General features: G+C 42.1%; 1 protein-coding gene across 3 annotated transcripts in view; it reads left to right on the top strand.

The window, feature by feature from the left end:
* The window catches only part of pag1 (phosphoprotein membrane anchor with glycosphingolipid microdomains 1), a 46,635-nt gene that overhangs the window by 4,193 nt on the left and 32,967 nt on the right, over positions 1 to 9,475 (top strand). The window contains exon 1 of one of the 3 annotated variants that reach the window (XM_029443933.1): positions 6,744 to 6,883. The exons of the other annotated variants lie outside the window; for them this stretch is intronic. The gene's annotated coding sequence lies outside the window, so the exon portion shown is untranslated. Of the gene's footprint in view, positions 1 to 6,743; positions 6,884 to 9,475 lie in introns of those variants that run through there. 3 annotated transcript variants of the gene reach the window in all.

Genomic DNA, 9,475 nt, shown 5'->3' with positions numbered 1-9,475 from the left:
TACCCTGCACGCCCTGTTTGACACCACTGTCCATCTGAGACGCACACCTCGGGGAAATAGGCCGAGGATTGAATCTGGAGGGAGCGCGTGTTGCTGTGACTACCAAGGAATGTTTGTCAAATGTCAAACTTGCTTCAGATCGAGCAGGATTCAATGAAAATATCCCGTCAAAAAGAAAAGAGCATTTCTTTTCTTTCATTCATCAGGAGCGGAGCCGAGTGTAATTATTCTTCCGTTGTTGTTGGGATTCTTTCAGAATTGAATTTGTATGTTTTATGGTGCATGTTACATATCAGTGTCAACCTTTTCAGGGACAAGTTAGACCTCTACTTGTTGGGGCTGTCATCGACTAAAGAAATTCTTAGTCGACTAATAACTAATCAATTAGTTGATTTAATCGACTAGCTGTAAAACTGAGTTCCTCCACAAAGAAACACCAATTTAAATCTTGTGTTTCTTGGAAATAACTCATTCAGTATGGAAAGATTATTAATCGACTAAAAAAAACTAAGACTAAGACCAAAACAACTGTTTAATTAATAGTTAGTTGACTAATATACTAAGAGAAGACAGCCTTACTACTACTACATACCGGTAACTCAGCCTAAAGCTGCTATTTACTATTTGACGCTGTGGGTTTTCACCTTGCTTGTTGGATTGTGGCTTAGACAGAGGAAATGCTTGAGGTGCAGGTCCTTCAGCAGTCAACAGAATGTGGTTTAGGGATAACTTTGTGTGTTGATACGTGTTAGCTGCTGCTAACATACAGATATATCTTATATGCAGCATCATGGGCTGAGTTGACAGGTTTAAAGTCTCTATTCCCACCACTGTGCATTAACACAGTGTCAGTAAAATGACCTGTAATGTAACACCAATATTGTATATTCAAAGTGCTTTTAATTTTAAGCTTCGCTAAGCTGCGATGTATCAAGTCTGAGGTGAATGCACTGTATTTCTGTATATCTTTAATCTGCATTTTTTCTATATGAAGTCATTCATTTTATAAATCAAGAGAAGTAGCTGCTGGTGGAGAAATGGTCATTAACTCTGCACTTATTCACTCCGGCCAAATTAGGTGCGGTTGCTGAGAATGTCTGGTCTCATCTGCTTGTAAAGATTAGAGGGTGTCAGTGAGCGTGTGAAGTAGGGAAGAAGCTATTAGATGAGGGTTTGACAGATGAAGAGAATAAAACATGAGACGGCAATTCTAATAATAAAAAGGAGTTATTGATCTCAGTGCATCAGTTGGGTTATCGCTGGTCTCCTCGACCCTCGCGTGATTGATTTCTCATTTGCTCTGTACAGCGTAAAGGCCACTTGTTAAGCTTTTTGAAATCCTATTTGAGGTAGTTATTACAGTGTGCAAAGTATCTGAAGAGACACAAGTACACAATCTTCAAAGGGTGCACTTGACAGTTTGCGGATCTTCAACAGGTTTAGAGCTGCGTTCAGCTCAGAAATGCAAATTTCCCTCAGTAAAAACCAGCGGCAGAGAAAGTTAGATGGCAAACTATTCTTACAGTCAAATGTTTTACAGCTTCATCACTCCGAGGTTATTAAATAAATATTATTCCGGTATTGGGAAAGTTTGTCAGATCCATATAGTACTTTGATTAATTCTCTATTCTCTTTCTGTGATCGTGGTACTTAAGAAAGTGATATGGCTTTATTTTCTTTAAATGTTTAAACCCTGTGTGTGTGTGTGTGTGTGTGTGTGTGTGTGTGTGTGTGTGTGTGTGTGTGTGTGTGTGTGTGTTTGTGTTTCACTTGGAAAGGCAACACATTTGAGACAAGAGACAGCTGACCCCATTATGTAAACATACTAAGCTCAGGAATGCCAAATCTTGTGTGTGTGTGTGTGTGTGTGCGTGTTTGTGTGTGTGAAACACGTCGCACATTGTTAACGCCAGACTTGTTTGTCTTGACATACAGTTTTTGAAATCCTGCCTGATCCTGCCCGGAAACACACACACACTTACCAGTCAAAACACACGCACACACACACACATTCAACAGACATAAAAGCAGCACACTGGTTATTCAACACACAGAAAGGAAATCTCCTATATGGACACATGAACTTGAATAGCAATTTTCTCAAAGGATAACAGGGTGTTGTAGCTTGTGTTTGACTATTCTGCAGTTTGCGTTGTGTACAGACTCTCTCTGCTACAGCGCAGAAAACAGACTTCACCTCTGTGGTGCTGTGTGTGTGTGAGAGAGAGAGAGAGAGAGAGAGAGAGAGAGAGATAGAGATAGAGAGAGAGAGGAGAAGAGAGAGAGAGAGATAGAGAGAGAGAGAAGAGAGCGAGAGATCTCTCTGCGAGTATAGAGCGTCTATCGCCTAGAGAGCGCTGCTATATCGATATCTCTAGAGAGAGAGAGAGAGAGAGAGAGAGACCGTGTTCAAGGCAAGTAAACACTGCGGATGCGATTAAGTAAGCTCTAATGGGAAATCAGAGTCGCTCCTCCGAAGGAATTGTAGGTAACACAAGTTGTTATGTATTCACCCCCCGATGTTTAAAATATACATCGAGAGAGGACAGGGAGGAGGAACTTGAAATAACTTACATTCTGGTACACTGTCATTAACTTTTCATGTGGGAAAAGATTCAAGCTCCGAGTGTGTTCAGAGATCATGGAGATGGATCTTAAGGCTAGTGAATAGCTCTTGAGTTGCGATTGTTCTGTCAAACTTCACAGCGCACACATTAGAGTTCTACTGATTCCAGATCCATGTTGGACTCTCGTGGTTCGCTGCCTATTCACTGCTATCATGAGCTGCTAGCTGCTGTTATTGTTGCTTCTTGCTCTTCAAGTCAAATGGAGTGATGCCAAGGACTGGGAGGGGCAAAGTAGCAACATCCTCTCTGTAGCAGAAGCTTTATGGGAAGTATAGTTTTATTTTTAGTAAACGCCACACATGCAACTCATAACCCCTTTAAGTTATGTGCAATGTGTCGTGTTTGAACGAGCTGTGAACTGTCAAATGATCACCAGCATGCAGGGTGTGCGGAGGGGTGAGGTGAGGTGATGGACAGTACACATGGGTGAGGGAACACAGTGTGTATAGACTGTGCCTTCTCCTTGGTGTAAAGTGCTGCTGATGCAGCAGACCTACACACACAGTCACACGCACACTGCAGTGGTGGGATGCTATAATGTTACCCAAGGGGAGGATCCTCATCTCACACTCTGCTGGCTAAATTACTGCAGGGAAGCTGCACACACATATATGCACATTAAGCACACACATACAGTACACACAAAGGCGTGCATGAACATTGCACACGTAGTGAGACTTATTTGTATTCTGTGCAGCCTTCCGTGTTTTGTCTTTTTGAGAATAATATCTGTTTCTTTGTGTAAGAGCTGCTTTTTCTGTCTACCTTTCTGTTGGACTCACTTCTGTGGCTTTCTGCTTATACAAGAAGCAAGCATGTGTCTTGGTCTGCAGCTCTGTCTGTGTTTTTCTACATCTACAAAAACGATTTTGTTAAAAAACAAAGCGAGCTAAGAAATAATTTCTGTGTGTATGTGACAAATTCTGAATACAGTGAGTCAGTGTTCTGTCAATGGTAATAAGGTCATCATGTGTTTATGGGGTCAGGTGTTTGACATCATGTGTTTGGAGAGAAATAGAATATCTGTTCATGGACAGTTTATAACTGCAGCTGAATGAGGGTCATTGGGGACGCCATGAAAAGACAAAGAGACTATTGTTGGTTGGCTTTTCTGATGTCTGTGTGTGTTTGTGTGTGTGTGTGTGTGTGTGTGTGTATTTGGCATTTGTTTAACATGCATGCAGAGAAGTGTGTGTGTGTGTTACATGTTGACATGCAACACTTGGGCATGGCGGCGAGGCACATTCACGTATCAGGTGATAGTGTGGGGAGGTTTTGTGCTCCACAGGGTTGTTGTTTGTCAGATGAAGGATGGGAGGCCGTGGATTGGCTTCCATCCATCACCAAGGACCTCAGGCAGGCTGAGACCATCTTCTCTCCATCTATCTGTGTCATTTTTACCACACTTTCTTTGTCACTTTTCCTCGGTTTATCCCTTATTTTTCTTCGCCCTCCTCCTACTGTCTTTTCTTCTTTCTCCACCTGTCACTCCTCTTCATCTTGCCTTACATTCCAATCCTCCTCCTCCTCTCGACCTGTCTGTCACATTGTCTCGCTTATTCACATTTCCCCTCTATTTGTCTCCTTTCCATTCCTCTTTCTATATTTATCCCCCATCTCTCCTCTACACTTCCCCCTTGCTCTCTCCTGCCAGCTTCTCTATTTCTTTCTTTCTTTCTACTTTCCCCTACATCCCTTGCCACTGGCATTATCTTGAGCAGAGGCAGTTTGACACACACACGCACACACACACACACGCAAAGACAGTTTGTCCTGCTTACAATTAAAGTGTACCTCCCTCTTCCCTTTTCCCAAGCAGGCTCATAATAGGAAATGCCCCCGTTATCTTTACGGGCACCGGCGTATTAATATAAGCTGTTAGACAAACAAGGTGTGGGCACATGTACATGCTCTGCAATGTGTGCACTCTGATGAAATGCAATAGTACGAGGCAGAAAGTACGTGGTCAAGCCTTTTTCAAGCAGTTTTCCTCCAAGGTTATTCTACTTATCATTGTAGTAATGTTGGCACAAGAAAGGTGAAAGATAGACAGGTGAGAAATGTGAGGAATGAATTGAAGGATGGAGCTCTCCAGGGTCAAACATTGGCTTTTAAGTTTTGTTTGGTTGAGTAGACTTTGAGTGTGGAGTTGAACAGGCGATGCACAGTAAAAGCCAAGGGGCCAAAATCCCTCTGTTAGCAACTAATAATAATTGTCCAATAGACTATTCTCTAGTGCCAAGGTAAAATCTTTCTATTACTTGTTTTTTTTTCTGACCAATATGCCAAAACTCAAATATATTACATTTATAGTGATCACATTTGGGATGCTGGAATCGGCTTAAAGCTTTCCTTTTTGCTTGATAGATAGTTTATTAAAATCTTTCTCGATTAACTTTCTTATTAAGGCGACAGGCAACTCATCGCACAATGATTTGTCATTTTGATGAACTTTCCTTCAACAAGGAACCAGGTCCTCTACCAACAACTATGAAACAATAAAAGATAAAGTAACTTCCTCATTGTTTGCATTTTTAGAGCTCTCACTACCCCACACTTTACCAAAAGTATAAACGGAAGTGATCAGTTTAGATTTCTGTTTGTGTGTAATTGTTTGATTCTATTATCTGGCTGGTACAGAGGAACTGAGCGTCTCGTTTTATCCATCTGTTCTCCGGAGAGTAGCCTTTAGACTAATTGCAAATGACTGTTTACTGCAGGGACAGTGTTTGTTAATGGACTATAGGGCATTATGTCACCAGAGAGCGTTGTGTGTGTGTATGGGAGGATGAGAGAGACAGACGGCGCGTGTGCGTGTGCGTGTCCGTGTGTGTCTAAATGCAACAATTTGGAACATGAGAATTGTAAGAAAGCTTTAGAAGGAGGTAATTATAGCCATTAGGGTTGTTTACACATGTTGTGATTTCACTGAAATGAGGGGATTGCTCACCAATAACCCAAAGTCATCCAGGGAATTTACTCTCCCTCTCCTTCTGTTTCTGCTCCGTCCATCCTCCTCCTCCTCCTCCTCCTCCTCCTTCCTTTCTCCATCTCTGGCGCTGCTGAGCTCTTTGAATAGGCTGCTTGTTTGCCTCCGTTGGCTGCTGGTAAATATGCTTCAGTATCCAGGATCAGACAATGACGATGTCGAAACGTTAAAGGAAAGAAGGATTGAAAGAGAGAGATACGAAGAGATGGTGTCAGCCGGAGAATTAGACAGAGAGAGTTCTGAATGAGTGAGTAAATAGAATTTTTGGAAAGATGTTTGAGCCAAGTGGAAGAACAAAGAGTCGATTGTTGAAGCAAGTTAGTGGCCTTTCAGTTCCTGGACAGTTGGTCCCTGATGTTTTTCTTAGAGTCCCTCATTGATCGTTACAGGGTTGGGCATATTCAATATACTAACAGTTACTCTCTATGCTGCCTGTCAACAATGCAATGTACAGCTTCATTTATTCAAATAACTATTGCTGAACAGTTGAAGCTGTCAAACTGTTATCCTTTGTTTTTATACCAACTGAAATCTGTCAACAACAAAATAACTCTTTAATAGCTCTGCAGCCGATCCACCCAAAAGTTGCTCTTATTAATTGCTTATAACGATCTAGGAGCTTCACTTAATATATATTAACCATTAGTAAAGCCATTACTTAGACTGTTGGTGGCATAAAACAAGCATTTTGACGACGTTTTTGACGGGTTCAGTTTGAACCCCGACTGCATCTACACTGAGCTTTGTCAAATGTTTATCTTTGACTTGTATAATATATTTTTTTTACACAGCTCAGTGAGGTTGTGAAGAGTGCACACTCGGCCGAGGGATTAGCACGTGAAAAAAATGCTTACAAAGCTTAAATGCTCAATTTGCAGTTGCAGTAGTGGCAAAACAGGAGTGGGAGTTTTGACAAGAGGAAGAGAAAGAGGGAGCTTCTGGTAAAGGAAGTGATCCCAGTGAGTGAGAGTGGAGTGAGAGAGAGAGAGAGAGAGAGAGAGAGAGAGAGAGAGAGAGAGAGAAGAGAGAGAGAGAGAGAGAGAGAGAGAGAGAGAGAGAGAGGAGAGAGAGAGAGAGAGAGAGAGAGAGAGAGAGAGAGAGAGAGAGAGAGAGAGAGAGAGAGAGAGAGAGAGAGACCCACCACAGCAGGGTTCTCTGCTGAGCCGCAGTGAACAGCGACGTGAAAAGGTTTTGAACCGGAGCCAGGCCCTGAGCTTTCTACGAATACTGAAGGACTGAGAAGAGGAAATGATGGGAAGAGAGAAAGGTTAGAAAATGGAAGATTAGGCGGGAGGGGTTGAAGATGAAACGAAGAGGAGACACGAAGAGGCTAGGGAAGTGGAAAATGGGAGAGTGAAAGACAAAAGTGGAACCCTGTGTAGTGGAGTGTATTCAGTCCAGTCAGTGTATGCTTTCAAGTTGACAGTTTAGGATGAAGCAGGGAGAGATGAATAATATGTAATGCAGGGCTTAACTCTCCGGGACACTTTCTTTCATAATGAAATATCAACTATTCTTTGTGCGTAGGAGAGACGTGAAGCTCAAACTCAATCATGAAGTTATCCTTTCAGGGAATGTGAGCGGATAACATTTGGACTTTATTAAAAGCTCTACTTTAGGTGGAGGTTTGGACAGAAATGACTCCAGAGAAATGTAGGAATGTAAGGATGGAGTGGAGGATAGGGAAAGAAAGAGGAGGAGGAGGAGGAGGAGGAGGAAGAGGAATTTAGGCAAATGAGTCAATGGCAAATCTCAGACAGACTTGGAAATGACAGCAGGAAATCCAAGTTGTAATCAGACCTACTTGATGTTGATCCGCTAGACATAACAGACATAACATTCTTAGCGCTCAGATGTAAGGTTTTAACGGCCGTCTTTTTAGTGAAGTCTCTTGAAAACGATTGGATAAATTGCCCTAAAATGTGACACTAACACTGATGTTCCCCTGAGGACGTTGTGGACCACATGACTTTTCACCTTGTGCATCATCATTTAAACATTTCAATTACTCCAATACTTTGCTTTATGACTAAATACCTGCAAAACTAATTCCCATCAGCTGTGCTTTGTGTTTCTCCCTAATTAGAAAGTGTTAGCATGCTAACACGCTTAGCATGTTACCATTGTCATTGTGAGCATGTGAGCACACTCATGTTTGCCTTCAGCTAAAAGCGTTACCGTGGTTGTAGACCTTTGTCTTGTTTCTATCTGACGATCACAACAAAACCCCAAATATATTTAGTTTAATATCAAATCCTTACCCCATTTAATTTTCTGTTGGTTCCACTAATTGATTAATCAACTGATTCAGCTATACTAGCTGCCCTAAAATGTAAGATGAAGATTACCATGGTTCACTTGTACATACAAGCTTATTAAAATAAGCTGATCATAAATCCATGCTTACAGGTGTAGCTGTTTGTAGGTGTTTCTCTTTGTGTGCTTTGCTGCTGAATTCTTGCTCTGGTTTGAATAAATGTTCAGAGAATTGTTCTCTCTCAAGTTGTCAGGAGCAATAAAACATGTTCTGATGAAGCCTGTTTTTATCTCACAATAACAATAACCTATTCAGTCCTCTTGTGTCGTGTTTGATAAAATAACATTTTTTTAAAAACAGGCTGCAGTGCTGAAGCTGGGGGAATTCCACAGCAGCGCTCACTGTATATTATTTGTCAGTTTTCTTTTTCTCCCATCCCCACACAAGCACTCATGCCTTTCCCTTGTAATGACACACACACACACACATTTACACTGACTCGTGGCAATAGACACACACTGGTCATAAAGCGGTAAATTAAAAGCGTGACTCAGAGCAACAAATGAGGCTGGGGGATTAGCTTCTTTTCAACCATGTTATGAAGGTTATTTTTAGGCTCCTCTCAGCCGCACAATGCCTCCATAAAAAAAAACAAAGCTTGTAGGGTTTGGCTTTTATATACAGAGCTCTGGCTCTGTGCCCGCGGGTTAGTGTTCAGCTCTCATTGGTTTTGCCTTCCAGTAAATTTAGCTTTTTAGCAGTTTGCGTGATGCAAAAAGGCGTTTCTTATGACGTATACGTGACTCAAAACTGAGATTATTTCAAGTAAATCTGTGTTTTTGTGGCAGCCTGTCCATCTCAGTTTCTGAAAGACCTTCCCCTCGTTCCCTCAACACATACAAATGTAAAAACAAAAAAAAAAAGCCTGCCTTGTGCACGTACACACAGAAATCAGCGTTGGCCCTCAGCCTTCACAGTAACTAATCACTCAGACAGCGTGGCCGTGCGCTCTCATTAAGCATGCTGTACGCTGAAAGCAACACCCCTAATGACTCTGCAATGCCTGTTACAGACTCAATACTCACAGACGTAATACTATAATAGCTAGCTTAAGCAACATAAACTCTTCAGACACACGGACAACACTCCTGCCCAGCAGTTTTGCCTCTGCAGGGAAGTGGTTGGAAAGTTCTGCACAATGTGTGATCTTTCCAAGCAGCACAATAGCTGTCAGTCAATGTGTGCAGCTCGGTACGATTCTGTATTCTATCAGCAAACAGAAGCTATGCTGGGATTGTAACCTAAAGCCCCCCTGTGGTGCTCTTCCAACAATATCATCGCTGTTCCAGAAACTTCACATCCCATTTGCTCTGACGTCTGCGCCGTCGGTTCACTCCGAGCTTTTTTAGCACTTTTTTTTCCTGCCCTGTCATCTTGCATCCGCTGATGCTTGTAAGATAGCATATAGCCTGCTCATCTATTCTAGCAGAGTTAGCCCGTTCGCGCTTCACAAACCTGACAATGTCTGCCGAGTATGCACAGATTCAGTCAGCAAGAATCTGCAGGGAAACGGATCACAGTGCTGTTGAATCCAAGTCAGTA

This window comes from Cottoperca gobio, chromosome 11 (assembly GCF_900634415.1).
Source record: "Cottoperca gobio chromosome 11, fCotGob3.1, whole genome shotgun sequence".
NCBI lineage: Eukaryota > Metazoa > Chordata > Actinopteri > Perciformes > Bovichtidae > Cottoperca > Cottoperca gobio.
The sequence above is the reverse complement of the archived record's forward strand: the minus strand, read 5'-3'. Positions and strand labels throughout refer to the sequence as shown.